This window comes from Electrophorus electricus, chromosome 16, assembly GCF_013358815.1.
Source record: "Electrophorus electricus isolate fEleEle1 chromosome 16, fEleEle1.pri, whole genome shotgun sequence".
NCBI classification, from domain to species: domain Eukaryota; kingdom Metazoa; phylum Chordata; class Actinopteri; order Gymnotiformes; family Gymnotidae; genus Electrophorus; species Electrophorus electricus.
In genome coordinates this window covers 17,489,167-17,503,757 of record NC_049550.1, presented here as the reverse complement: position 1 = coordinate 17,503,757, position 14,591 = coordinate 17,489,167, and the positions used below count along the sequence as shown (strand labels likewise).

Genomic DNA, 14,591 nt, shown 5'->3' with positions numbered 1-14,591 from the left:
CCAGCTGTGCACAATCGCACTGTTTCAGAATAGCAAGCCAGCTTTTGTACCCCGATAATTCTGTCTACTGCTTGTGATCCTGCGTTGTGTTCTGGCGGTGTTAAAATAACGGGCAAGCGGCAGTACTGGGTCTCTGGACCTTTACTGTAAAAACATCTACCAGTGTGTGTGTGTGTGTGTGTGTGTGTGTGTCTGTGTGAGAGACTGGCTTGGAATTTCCAGTGTGTGTGTGTGTGTGTGTGCGTGCGTGCGTGTGCGCGCGCGCGTGTGAGTGTGTGAGAAACTGACATGGTATTTCCAGTGTGTGTGTGGGGGGGGTTTGAGAGAGACTTGGCCGCAGGAACATCGGCCGCAGGAACTAAAATTAATTTATCCCTTCCCAAAATAAAACCCGTTAAAATGTAGATAGCACATATAATGTAGGATGGGATGCAAGAATAAAACTAAGCTCTAATCCCAAAATTACTGGACGCAGTTTAACTCGAAGCAACCTACCTCCATTTCCGTAAATAAAAGCTTTGAGTCGCGTGCGGTCGAACGCACCTACATAATTGGTCCGAAAGTGCTCGCACACACAAACCGCATAATACATAGAGTTAAGAGAAAGAGTTGTAAAAGTAAATGAATATGGAATTGTTTTGGTGAAATGCATAAAACAAAGATTCATAAGTTTATGCGAAGCTGGCGCACTTGCTAAATTCCAAAATGCTACTGTTCTAAACATAAAATGAAGAAAGAAAGCATGAAATAAAACATAAAGAACGAAGTTACGTAATACGTGAAAGGGGGAAAACCTGAAAAGAAACACAGCTAAGAAGAAAAGCTTACAGCACCTGGTATTCCCAGGCTGTCTACCATCCAAGTACTAACCAGGCCCGACCCTGCTTAGTTTCCGAGATCGGACGTGTTCAGGTTGGTATGGCCGTAAGCTGTGGAAAACCCTTCTCGAAGGGATAAAACAATGCCTTACACAATTCTTTTGGTGTTTTTGCTTGCCATTTTTCATTGCTTTAACGTGCTGTTCCTCTCTGCAATATGCACGATGATCCGTTGCTTACAATTATATGAAGCTCATTTTCTGGCATAATTATCACAGTGTGTCGTTGTATTGGACACTACTTCCTACAACTAACGTCAGCTATCAACCTCTTCATCCATACGTTCAGTGAACAAATAGGCGACAACTCAAGAGACCCAGCTGTGCACAATCGCACTGTTTCAGAATAGCAAGCCAGCTTTTGTACCCCGACAATTCTGTCTACTGCTTGTGATCCTGCGTTGTGTTCTGGCGGTGTTAAAATAACGAGACAAGCGGCAGTACTGGGTCTCTGGACCTTTACTGTAAAAACATCTACCAGTGTGTGTGTGTGTGTGTGGGGGGGGGGGGGGGGGGTGTTTGAGAGAGACTTGGCCGCAGGAACATCGGCCGCAGGAACTAAAATTAGTTTATCCCTTCCCAAAATAAAACCCGTTAAAATGTAGATAGCACATATAATGTAGGATGGGATGCAAGAATAAAACTAAGCTCTAATCCCAAAATTACTGGACGCAGTTTAACTCGAAGCAACCTACCTCCATTTCCGTAAATAAAAGCTTTGAGTCGCGTGCGGTCGAACGCACCTACATAATTGGTCCGAAAGTGCTCGCACACACAAACCGCATAATACATAGAGTTAAGAGAAAGAGTTGTAAAAGTAAATGAATATGGAATTGTTTTGGTGAAATGCATAAAACAAAGATTCATAAGTTTATGCGAAGCTGGCGCACTTGCTAAATTCCAAAATGCTACTGTTCTAAACATAAAATGAAGAAAGAAAGCATGAAATAAAACATAAAGAACGAAGTTACGTAATACGTGAAAGGGGGAAAACCTGAAAAGAAACACAGCTAAGAAGAAAAGCTTACAGCACCTGGTATTCCCAGGCGGTCTCCCATCCAAGTACTAACCAGGCCCGACCCTGCTTAGCTTCCGAGATCGGACGAGATCGGGCGTGTTCAGGGTGGTATGGCCGTAAGCGATGGAGAGCCCTTCTCGAAGGGATAAAACAATGCCTTACACAATTCTTTTGGTGTTTTTGCTTGCCATTTTTCATTGCTTTAACGTGCTGTTCCTCTCTGCAATATGCACGATGATCCGTTGCTTACAATTATATGAAGCTCATTTTCTGGCATAATTATCACAGTGTGTCGTTGTATTGGACACTACTTCCTACAACTAACGTCAGCTATCAACCTCTTCATCCATACGTTCAGTGAACAAATAGGCGACAACTCAAGAGACCCAGCTGTGCACAATCGCACTGTTTCAGAATAGCAAGCCAGCTTTTGTACCCCGATAATTCTGTCTACTGCTTGTGATCCTGCGTTGTGTTCTGGCGGTGTTAAAATAACGGGGCAAGCGGCAGTACTGGGTCTCTGGACCTTTACTGTAAAAACATCTACCAGTGTGTGTGTGTGTGTGTGTGTGTGTCTGTGTGAGAGACTGGCTTGGAATTTCCAGTGTGTGTGTATGTGTGTGTGTGTGTGTGTGCGTGCGTGCGTGTGCGCGCGCGCGTGTGAGTGTGTGAGAAACTGACATGGTATTTCCAGTGTGTGTGTGGGGGGGGTTTGAGAGAGACTTGGCCGCAGGAACATCGGCCGCAGGAACTAAAATTAATTTATCCCTTCCCAAAATAAAACCCGTTAAAATGTAGATAGCACATATAATGTAGGATGGGATGCAAGAATAAAACTAAGCTCTAATCCCAAAATTACTGGACGCAGTTTAACTCGAAGCAACCTACCTCCATTTCCGTAAATAAAAGCTTTGAGTCGCGTGCGGTCGAACGCACCTACATAATTGGTCCGAAAGTGCTCGCACACACAAACCGCATAATACATAGAGTTAAGAGAAAGAGTTGTAAAAGTAAATGAATATGGAATTGTTTTGGTGAAATGCATAAAACAAAGATTCATAAGTTTATGCGAAGCTGGCGCACTTGCTAAATTCCAAAATGCTACTGTTCTAAACATAAAATGAAGAAAGAAAGCATGAAATAAAACATAAAGAACGAAGTTACGTAATACGTGAAAGGGGGAAAACCTGAAAAGAAACACAGCTAAGAAGAAAAGCTTACAGCACCTGGTATTCCCAGGCTGTCTACCATCCAAGTACTAACCAGGCCCGACCCTGCTTAGTTTCCGAGATCGGACGTGTTCAGGTTGGTATGGCCGTAAGCTGTGGAAAACCCTTCTCGAAGGGATAAAACAATGCCTTACACAATTCTTTTGGTGTTTTTGCTTGCCATTTTTCATTGCTTTAACGTGCTGTTCCTCTCTGCAATATGCACGATGATCCGTTGCTTACAATTATATGAAGCTCATTTTCTGGCATAATTATCACAGTGTGTCGTTGTATTGGACACTACTTCCTACAACTAACGTCAGCTATCAACCTCTTCATCCATACGTTCAGTGAACAAATAGGCGACAACTCAAGAGACCCAGCTGTGCACAATCGCACTGTTTCAGAATAGCAAGCCAGCTTTTGTACCCCGACAATTCTGTCTACTGCTTGTGATCCTGCGTTGTGTTCTGGCGGTGTTAAAATAACGAGACAAGCGGCAGTACTGGGTCTCTGGACCTTTACTGTAAAAACATCTACCAGTGTGTGTGTGTGTGTGTGTGGGGGGGGGGTGTTTGAGAGAGACTTGGCCGCAGGAACATCGGCCGCAGGAACTAAAATTAGTTTATCCCTTCCCAAAATAAAACCCGTTAAAATGTAGATAGCACATATAATGTAGGATGGGATGCAAGAATAAAACTAAGCTCTAATCCCAAAATTACTGGACGCAGTTTAACTCGAAGCAACCTACCTCCATTTCCGTAAATAAAAGCTTTGAGTCGCGTGCGGTCGAACGCACCTACATAATTGGTCCGAAAGTGCTCGCACACACAAACCGCATAATACATAGAGTTAAGAGAAAGAGTTGTAAAAGTAAATGAATATGGAATTGTTTTGGTGAAATGCATAAAACAAAGATTCATAAGTTTATGCGAAGCTGGCGCACTTGCTAAATTCCAAAATGCTACTGTTCTAAACATAAAATGAAGAAAGAAAGCATGAAATAAAACATAAAGAACGAAGTTACGTAATACGTGAAAGGGGGAAAACCTGAAAAGAAACACAGCTAAGAAGAAAAGCTTACAGCACCTGGTATTCCCAGGCGGTCTCCCATCCAAGTACTAACCAGGCCCGACCCTGCTTAGCTTCCGAGATCGGACGAGATCGGGCGTGTTCAGGGTGGTAAGGCCGTAAGCGATGGAAAGCCCTTCTCGAAGGGATAAAACAATGCCTTACACAATTCTTTTGGTGTTTTTGCTTGCCATTTTTCATTGCTTTAACGTGCTGTTCCTCTCTGCAATATGCACGATGATCCGTTGCTTACAATTATATGAAGCTCATTTTCTGGCATAATTATCACAGTGTGTCGTTGTATTGGACACTACTTCCTACAACTAACGTCAGCTATCAACCTCTTCATCCATACGTTCAGTGAACAAATAGGCGACAACTCAAGAGACCCAGCTGTGCACAATCGCACTGTTTCAGAATAGCAAGCCAGCTTTTGTACCCCGATAATTCTGTCTACTGCTTGTGATCCTGCGTTGTGTTCTGGCGGTGTTAAAATAACGGGGCAAGCGGCAGTACTGGGTCTCTGGACCTTTACTGTAAAAACATCTACCAGTGTGTGTGTGTGTGTGTGTGTGTGTGTCTGTGTGAGAGACTGGCTTGGAATTTCCAGTGTGTGTGTGTGTGTGTGTGTGTGTGTGCGTGCGTGTGCGTGCGTGCGTGTGCGCGCGCGCGTGTGAGTGTGTGAGAAACTGACATGGTATTTCCAGTGTGTGTGTGTGGGGGGGGGGGGGGTTTGAGAGAGACTTGGCCGCAGGAACATCGGCCGCAGGAACTAAAATTAATTTATCCCTTCCCAAAATAAAACCCGTTAAAATGTAGATAGCACATATAATGTAGGATGGGATGCAAGAATAAAACTAAGCTCTAATCCCAAAATTACTGGACGCAGTTTAACTCGAAGCAACCTACCTCCATTTCCGTAAATAAAAGCTTTGAGTCGCGTGCGGTCGAACGCACCTACATAATTGGTCCGAAAGTGCTCGCACACACAAACCGCATAATACATAGAGTTAAGAGAAAGAGTTGTAAAAGTAAATGAATATGGAATTGTTTTGGTGAAATGCATAAAACAAAGATTCATAAGTTTATGCGAAGCTGGCGCACTTGCTAAATTCCAAAATGCTACTGTTCTAAACATAAAATGAAGAAAGAAAGCATGAAATAAAACATAAAGAACGAAGTTACGTAATACGTGAAAGGGGGAAAACCTGAAAAGAAACACAGCTAAGAAGAAAAGCTTACAGCACCTGGTATTCCCAGGCGGTCTCCCATCCAAGTACTAACAAGGCCCGACCCTGCTTAGCTTCCGAGATCGGACGAGATCGCGCGTGTTCAGGGTGGTATGGCCGTAAGCTGTGGAAAGCCCTTCTCGAAGGGATAAAACAATGCCTTACACAATTCTTTTGGTGTTTTTGCTTGCCATTTTTCATTGCTTTAACGTGCTGTTCCTCTCTGCAATATGCACGATGATCCGTTGCTTACAATTATATGAAGCTCATTTTCTGGCATAATTATCACAGTGTGTCGTTGTATTGGACACTACTTCCTACAACTAACGTCAGCTATCAACCTCTTCATCCATACGTTCAGTGAACAAATAGGCGACAACTCAAGAGACCCAGCTGTGCACAATCGCACTGTTTCAGAATAGCAAGCCAGCTTTTGTACCCCGACAATTCTGTCTACTGCTTGTGATCCTGCGTTGTGTTCTGGCGGTGTTAAAATAACGAGGCAAGCGGCAGTACTGGGTCTCTGGACCTTTACTGTAAAAACATCTACCAGTGTGTGTGTGTGTGTGTGTGTGTGTGTGTGTGTGTGTGTGTGTCTACCAGTGTGTGTGTGTGTCTGTGTGAGAGACTGGCTTGGAATTTCCAGTGTGTGTGTGTGTGTGCGCGTGTGTGTGCGCGCGCGCGTGTGAGTGTGTGAGAAACTGACATGGCATTTCCAGTGTGTGTGTGGGGGGGGGGGTGTTTGAGAGAGACTTGGCCGCAGGAACATCGGCCGCAGGAACTAAAATTAGTTTATCCCTTCCCAAAATAAAACCCGTTAAAATGTAGATAGCACATATAATGTAGGATGGGATGCAAGAATAAAACTAAGCTCTAATCCCAAAATTACTGGACGCAGTTTAACTCGAAGCAACCTACCTCCATTTCCGTAAATAAAAGCTTTGAGTCGCGTGCGGTCGAACGCACCTACATAATTGGTCCGAAAGTGCTCGCACACACAAACCGCATAATACATAGAGTTAAGAGAAAGAGTTGTAAAAGTAAATGAATATGGAATTGTTTTGGTGAAATGCATAAAACAAAGATTCATAAGTTTATGCGAAGCTGGCGCACTTGCTAAATTCCAAAATGCTACTGTTCTAAACATAAAATGAAGAAAGAAAGCATGAAATAAAACATAAAGAACGAAGTTACGTAATACGTGAAAGGGGGAAAACCTGAAAAGAAACACAGCTAAGAAGAAAAGCTTACAGCACCTGGTATTCCCAGGCTGTCTACCATCCAAGTACTAACCAGGCCCGACCCTGCTTAGTTTCCGAGATCGGACGTGTTCAGGTTAGTATGGCCGTAAGCTGTGGAAAGCCCTTCTCGAAGGGATAAAACAATGCCTTACACAATTCTTTTGGTGTTTTTGCTTGCCATTTTTCATTGCTTTAACGTGCTGTTCCTCTCTGCAATATGCACGATGATCCGTTGCTTACAATTATATGAAGCTCATTTTCTGGCATAATTATCACAGTGTGTCGTTGTATTGGACACTACTTCCTACAACTAACGTCAGCTATCAACCTCTTCATCCATACGTTCAGTGAACAAATAGGCGACAACTCAAGAGACCCAGCTGTGCACAATCGCACTGTTTCAGAATAGCAAGCCAGCTTTTGTACCCCGACAATTCTGTCTACTGCTTGTGATCCTGCGTTGTGTTCTGGCGGTGTTAAAATAACGAGGCAAGCGGCAGTACTGGGTCTCTGGACCTTTACTGTAAAAACATCTACCAGTGTGTGTGTGTGTGTGTGTGTGTGTGTGTGTGTGTGTGTGTGTGTCTACCAGTGTGTGTGTGTGTCTGTGTGAGAGACTGGCTTGGAATTTCCAGTGTGTGTGTGTGTGTGCGCGTGTGTGTGCGCGCGCGCGTGTGAGTGTGTGAGAAACTGACATGGCATTTCCAGTGTGTGTGTGGGGGGGGGGTGTTTGAGAGAGACTTGGCCGCAGGAACATCGGCCGCAGGAACTAAAATTAGTTTATCCCTTCCCAAAATAAAACCCGTTAAAATGTAGATAGCACATATAATGTAGGATGGGATGCAAGAATAAAACTAAGCTCTAATCCCAAAATTACTGGACGCAGTTTAACTCGAAGCAACCTACCTCCATTTCCGTAAATAAAAGCTTTGAGTCGCGTGCGGTCGAACGCACCTACATAATTGGTCCGAAAGTGCTCGCACACACAAACCGCATAATACATAGAGTTAAGAGAAAGAGTTGTAAAAGTAAATGAATATGGAATTGTTTTGGTGAAATGCATAAAACAAAGATTCATAAGTTTATGCGAAGCTGGCGCACTTGCTAAATTCCAAAATGCTACTGTTCTAAACATAAAATGAAGAAAGAAAGCATGAAATAAAACATAAAGAACGAAGTTACGTAATACGTGAAAGGGGGAAAACCTGAAAAGAAACACAGCTAAGAAGAAAAGCTTACAGCACCTGGTATTCCCAGGCTGTCTACCATCCAAGTACTAACCAGGCCCGACCCTGCTTAGTTTCCGAGATCGGACGTGTTCAGGTTAGTATGGCCGTAAGCTGTGGAAAACCCTTCTCGAAGGGATAAAACAATGCCTTACACAATTCTTTTGGTGTTTTTGCTTGCCATTTTTCATTGCTTTAACGTGCTGTTCCTCTCTGCAATATGCACGATGATCCGTTGCTTACAATTATATGAAGCTCATTTTCTGGCATAATTATCACAGTGTGTCGTTGTATTGGACACTACTTCCTACAACTAACGTCAGCTATCAACCTCTTCATCCATACGTTCAGTGAACAAATAGGCGACAACTCAAGAGACCCAGCTGTGCACAATCGCACTGTTTCAGAATAGCAAGCCAGCTTTTGTACCCCGACAATTCTGTCTACTGCTTGTGATCCTGCGTTGTGTTCTGGCGGTGTTAAAATAACGAGGCAAGCGGCAGTACTGGGTCTCTGGACCTTTACTGTAAAAACATCTACCAGTGTGTGTGTGTGTGTGTGTGTGTGTGTGTGTGTGTCTACCAGTGTGTGTGTGTGTCTGTGTGAGAGACTGGCTTGGAATTTCCAGTGTGTGTGTGTGTGTGTGCGCGTGTGTGTGCGCGCGCGCGTGTGAGTGTGTGAGAAACTGACATGGCATTTCCAGTGTGTGTGTGGGGGGGGGGGGGTGTTTGAGAGAGACTTGGCCGCAGGAACATCGGCCGCAGGAACTAAAATTAGTTTATCCCTTCCCAAAATAAAACCCGTTAAAATGTAGATAGCACATATAATGTAGGATGGGATGCAAGAATAAAACTAAGCTCTAATCCCAAAATTACTGGACGCAGTTTAACTCGAAGCAACCTACCTCCATTTCCGTAAATAAAAGCTTTGAGTCGCGTGCGGTCGAACGCACCTACATAATTGGTCCGAAAGTGCTCGCACACACAAACCGCATAATACATAGAGTTAAGAGAAAGAGTTGTAAAAGTAAATGAATATGGAATTGTTTTGGTGAAATGCATAAAACAAAGATTCATAAGTTTATGCGAAGCTGGCGCACTTGCTAAATTCCAAAATGCTACTGTTCTAAACATAAAATGAAGAAAGAAAGCATGAAATAAAACATAAAGAACGAAGTTACGTAATACGTGAAAGGGGGAAAACCTGAAAAGAAACACAGCTAAGAAGAAAAGCTTACAGCACCTGGTATTCCCAGGCTGTCTACCATCCAAGTACTAACCAGGCCCGACCCTGCTTAGCTTTCCGAGATCGGACGTGTTCAGGTTGGTATGGCCGTAAGCTGTGGAAAGCCCTTCTCGAAGGGATAAAACAATGCCTTACACAATTCTTTTGGTGTTTTTGCTTGCCATTTTTCATTGCTTTAACGTGCTGTTCCTCTCTGCAATATGCACGATGATCCGTTGCTTACAATTATATGAAGCTCATTTTCTGGCATAATTATCACAGTGTGTCGTTGTATTGGACACTACTTCCTACAACTAACGTCAGCTATCAACCTCTTCATCCATACGTTCAGTGAACAAATAGGCGACAACTCAAGAGACCCAGCTGTGCACAATCGCACTGTTTCAGAATAGCAAGCCAGCTTTTGTACCCCGATAATTCTGTCTACTGCTTGTGATCCTGCGTTGTGTTCTGGCGGTGTTAAAATAACGGGGCAAGCGGCAGTACTGGGTCTCTGGACCTTTACTGTAAAAACATCTACCAGTGTGTGTGTGTGTGTGTGTGTGTGTGTCTGTGTGAGAGACTGGCTTGGAATTTCCAGTGTGTGTGTGTGTGTGTGTGTGTGTGCGTGCGTGTGCGTGCGTGCGTGTGCGCGCGCGCGTGTGAGTGTGTGAGAAACTGACATGGTATTTCCAGTGTGTGTGTGTGTGTGGGGGGGGGGGGGGGGTTTGAGAGAGACTTGGCCGCAGGAACATCGGCCGCAGGAACTAAAATTAATTTATCCCTTCCCAAAATAAAACCCGTTAAAATGTAGATAGCACATATAATGTAGGATGGGATGCAAGAATAAAACTAAGCTCTAATCCCAAAATTACTGGACGCAGTTTAACTCGAAGCAACCTACCTCCATTTCCGTAAATAAAAGCTTTGAGTCGCGTGCGGTCGAACGCACCTACATAATTGGTCCGAAAGTGCTCGCACACACAAACCGCATAATACATAGAGTTAAGAGAAAGAGTTGTAAAAGTAAATGAATATGGAATTGTTTTGGTGAAATGCATAAAACAAAGATTCATAAGTTTATGCGAAGCTGGCGCACTTGCTAAATTCCAAAATGCTACTGTTCTAAACATAAAATGAAGAAAGAAAGCATGAAATAAAACATAAAGAACGAAGTTACGTAATACGTGAAAGGGGGAAAACCTGAAAAGAAACACAGCTAAGAAGAAAAGCTTACAGCACCTGGTATTCCCAGGCGGTCTCCCATCCAAGTACTAACCAGGCCCGACCCTGCTTAGCTTCCGAGCTCAGACAAGATCTGGGTGTTGAGGGTGGTATGGCCGTAAGCCTATGGAAAGCCCTTCTCGAAGGGATAAAACAATGCCTTACACAATTCTTTTGGTGTTTTTGCTTGCCATTTTTCATTGCTTTAACGTGCTGTTCCTCTCTGCAATATGCACGATGATCCGTTGCTTACAATTATATGAAGCTCATTTTCTGGCATAATTATCACAGTGTGTCGTTGTATTGGACACTACTTCCTACAACTAACGTCAGCTATCAACCTCTTCATCCATACGTTCAGTGAACAAATAGGCGACAACTCAAGAGACCCAGCTGTGCACAATCGCACTGTTTCAGAATAGCAAGCCAGCTTTTGTACCCCGACTAATTCTGTCTACTGCTTGTGATCCTGCGTTGTGTTCTGGCGGTGTTAAAATAACGAGGCAAGCGGCAGTACTGGGTCTCTGGACCTTTACTGTAAAAACATCTACCAGTGTGTGTGTGTGTGTGTGTGTGTGTGTGTCTACCAGTGTGTGTGTGTGTCTGTGTGAGAGACTGGCTTGGAATTTCCAGTGTGTGTGTGTGTGTGTGTGTGCGTGCGTGTGCGTGCGTGCGTGTGCGCGCGCGCGTGTGAGTGTGTGAGAAACTGACATGGCTATTTCCAGTGTGTGTGTGTGTGGGGGGGGGGGGGTGTTTGAGAGAGACTTGGCCGCAGGAACATCGGCCGCAGGAACTAAAATTAGTTTATCCCTTCCCAAAATAAAACCCGTTAAAATGTAGATAGCACATATAATGTAGGATGGGATGCAAGAATAAAACTAAGCTCTAATCCCAAAATTACTGGACGCAGTTTAACTCGAAGCAACCTACCTCCATTTCCGTAAATAAAAGCTTTGAGTCGCGTGCGGTCGAACGCACCTACATAATTGGTCCGAAAGTGCTCGCACACACAAACCGCATAATACATAGAGTTAAGAGAAAGAGTTGTAAAAGTAAATGAATATGGAATTGTTTTGGTGAAATGCATAAAACAAACATTCATAAGTTTATGCGAAGCTGGCGCACTTGCTAAATTCCAAAATGCTACTGTTCTAAACATAAAATGAAGAAAGAAAGCATGAAATAAAACATAAAGAACGAAGTTACGTAATACGTGAAAGGGGGAAAACCTGAAAAGAAACACAGCTAAGAAGAAAAGCTTACAGCACCTGGTATTCCCAGGCGGAATCCCATCCAAGTACTAACCAGGCCCGACCCTGCTTAGCTTCCGAGATCAGACGAGATCGGGCGTTCTCAGGGTGGTATGGCCGTAAGCGATGGAAAGCCCTTCTCGAAGGGATAAAACAATGCCTTACACAATTCTTTTGGTGTTTTTGCTTGCCATTTTTCATTGCTTTAACGTGCTGTTCCTCTCTGCAATATGCACGATGATCCGTTGCTTACAATTATATGAAGCTCATTTTCTGGCATAATTATCACAGTGTGTCGTTGTATTGGACACTACTTCCTACAACTAACGTCAGCTATCAACCTCTTCATCCATACGTTCAGTGAACAAATAGGCGACAACTCAAGAGACCCAGCTGTGCACAATCGCACTGTTTCAGAATAGCAAGCCAGCTTTTGTACCCCGACAATTCTGTCTACTGCTTGTGATCCTGCGTTGTGTTCTGGCGGTGTTAAAATAACGAGGCAAGCGGCAGTACTGGGTCTCTGGACCTTTACTGTAAAAACATCTACCAGTGTGTGTGTGTGTGTGTGTGTGTGTGTGTGTGTGTCTACCAGTGTGTGTGTGTGTCTGTGTGAGAGACTGGCTTGGAATTTCCAGTGTGTGTGTGTGTGTGCGCGTGTGTGTGCGCGCGCGCGTGTGAGTGTGTGAGAAACTGACATGGCATTTCCAGTGTGTGTGTGTGGGGGGGGGGGTGTTTGAGAGAGACTTGGCCGCAGGAACATCGGCCGCAGGAACTAAAATTAGTTTATCCCTTCCCAAAATAAAACCCGTTAAAATGTAGATAGCACATATAATGTAGGATGGGATGCAAGAATAAAACTAAGCTCTAATCCCAAAATTACTGGACGCAGTTTAACTCGAAGCAACCTACCTCCATTTCCGTAAATAAAAGCTTTGAGTCGCGTGCGGTCGAACGCACCTACATAATTGGTCCGAAAGTGCTCGCACACACAAACCGCATAATACATAGAGTTAAGAGAAAGAGTTGTAAAAGTAAATGAATATGGAATTGTTTTGGTGAAATGCATAAAACAAAGATTCATAAGTTTATGCGAAGCTGGCGCACTTGCTAAATTCCAAAATGCTACTGTTCTAAACATAAAATGAAGAAAGAAAGCATGAAATAAAACATAAAGAACGAAGTTACGTAATACGTGAAAGGGAGAAAACCTGAAAAGAAACACAGCTAAGAAGAAAAGCTTACAGCACCTGGTATTCCCAGGCTGTCTACCATCCAAGTACTAACCAGGCCCGACCCGCTTTAGTTTCCGAGATCGTACGGTGTTCAGGTTAGTATGGCCGTAAGCTGTGGAAACCCTTCTCGAAGGGATAAAACAATGCCTTACACAATTCTTTTGGTGTTTTTGCTTGCCATTTTTCATGGCTTTACGACTGCCTTACACAATTCTTTTGGTGTTTTTGCTTGCCATTTTTCATTGCTTTAACGTGCTGTTCCTCTCTGCAATATGCACGATGATCCGTTGCTTACAATTATATGAAGCTCATTTTCTGGCATAATTATCACAGTGTGTCGTTGTATTGGACACTACTTCCTACAACTAACGTCAGCTATCAACCTCTTCATCCATACGTTCAGTGAACAAATAGGCGACAACTCAAGAGACCCAGCTGTGCACAATCGCACTGTTTCAGAATAGCAAGCCAGCTTTTGTACCCCGACAATTCTGTCTACTGCTTGTGATCCTGCGTTGTGTTCTGGCGGTGTTAAAATAACGAGGCAAGCGGCAGTACTGGGTCTCTGGACCTTTACTGTAAAAACATCTACCAGTGTGTGTGTGTGTGTGTGTGTGTGTGTGTGTGTCTACCAGTGTGTGTGTGTGTCTGTGTGAGAGACTGGCTTGGAATTTCCAGTGTGTGTGTGTGTGTGTGCGCGTGTGTGTGCGCGCGCGCGTGTGAGTGTGTGAGAAACTGACATGGCATTTCCAGTGTGTGTGTGTGTGTGTGGGGGGGGGGGGGGGTTTGAGAGAGACTTGGCCGCAGGAACATCGGCCGCAGGAACTAAAATTAGTTTATCCCTTCCCAAAATAAAACCCGTTAAAATGTAGATAGCACATATAATGTAGGATGGGATGCAAGAATAAAACTAAGCTCTAATCCCAAAATTACTGGACGCAGTTTAACTCGAAGCAACCTACCTCCATTTCCGTAAATAAAAGCTTTGAGTCGCGTGCGGTCGAACGCACCTACATAATTGGTCCGAAAGTGCTCGCACACACAAACCGCATAATACATAGAGTTAAGAGAAAGAGTTGTAAAAGTAAATGAATATGGAATTGTTTTGGTGAAATGCATAAAACAAACATTCATAAGTTTATGCGAAGCTGGCGCACTTGCTAAATTCCAAAATGCTACTGTTCTAAACATAAAATGAAGAAAGAAAGCATGAAATAAAACATAAAGAACGAAGTTACGTAATACGTGAAAGGGGGAAAACCTGAAAAGAAACACAGCTAAGAAGAAAAGCTTACAGCACCTGGTATTCCCAGGCGGAATCCCATCCAAGTACTAATCAGGCCCGACCCTGCTTAGCTTCCGAGATCGGACGAGATCGGGCGTGTTCAGGGTGGTAAGGCCGTAAGCGATGGAAAGCCCTTCTCGAAGGGATAAAACAATGCCTTACACAATTCTTTTGGTGTTTTTGCTTGCCATTTTTCATTGCTTTAACGTGCTGTTCCTCTCTGCAATATGCACGATGATCCGTTGCTTACAATTATATGAAGCTCATTTTCTGGCATAATTATCACAGTGTGTCGTTGTATTGGACACTACTTCCTACAACTAACGTCAGCTATCAACCTCTTCATCCATACGTTCAGTGAACAAATAGGCGACAACTCAAGAGACCCAGCTGTGCACAATCGCACTGTTTCAGAATAGCAAGCCAGCTTTTGTACCCCGATAATTCTGTCTACTGCTTGTGATCCTGCGTTGTGTTCTGGCGGTGTTAAAATAACGGGGCAA

At 43.7% G+C, this 14,591-nt stretch overlaps 5 non-coding genes and 6 pseudogenes across 5 annotated transcripts; all 11 read right to left on the bottom strand.

Moving 5' to 3' along the window:
- Positions 1-821: 821 nt before the first annotated feature.
- On the bottom strand, positions 822-930 carry LOC118242774 (annotated as a pseudogene).
- A 968-nt stretch (positions 931-1,898) lies between these two features.
- Positions 1,899-2,017, bottom strand: LOC113569199. The gene has a single exon (XR_003409716.2). It is a non-coding gene; the product is annotated as a 5S ribosomal RNA (ribosomal RNA).
- A 1,092-nt stretch (positions 2,018-3,109) lies between these two features.
- On the bottom strand, positions 3,110-3,218 carry LOC118242773 (annotated as a pseudogene).
- A 962-nt stretch (positions 3,219-4,180) lies between these two features.
- LOC118242787 lies at positions 4,181-4,299 on the bottom strand. Its single transcript, XR_004777038.1, has one exon. It is a non-coding gene; the product is annotated as a 5S ribosomal RNA (ribosomal RNA).
- Positions 4,300-5,409: 1,110 nt separating this feature from the next.
- LOC118242768 lies at positions 5,410-5,528 on the bottom strand. Its single transcript, XR_004777030.1, has one exon. It is a non-coding gene; the product is annotated as a 5S ribosomal RNA (ribosomal RNA).
- Positions 5,529-6,647: 1,119 nt separating this feature from the next.
- Positions 6,648-6,756, bottom strand: LOC118242778 (annotated as a pseudogene).
- Positions 6,757-7,876: 1,120 nt separating this feature from the next.
- LOC118242776 lies at positions 7,877-7,985 on the bottom strand (annotated as a pseudogene).
- Positions 7,986-9,100: 1,115 nt separating this feature from the next.
- On the bottom strand, positions 9,101-9,210 carry LOC118242775 (annotated as a pseudogene).
- A 1,114-nt stretch (positions 9,211-10,324) lies between these two features.
- Positions 10,325-10,442, bottom strand: LOC118242770 (annotated as a pseudogene).
- A 1,132-nt stretch (positions 10,443-11,574) lies between these two features.
- Positions 11,575-11,693, bottom strand: LOC118242805. Its single transcript, XR_004777051.1, has one exon. It is a non-coding gene; the product is annotated as a 5S ribosomal RNA (ribosomal RNA).
- Positions 11,694-14,091: 2,398 nt separating this feature from the next.
- LOC118242767 lies at positions 14,092-14,210 on the bottom strand. The gene has a single exon (XR_004777029.1). It is a non-coding gene; the product is annotated as a 5S ribosomal RNA (ribosomal RNA).
- Positions 14,211-14,591: the final 381 nt, after the last annotated feature.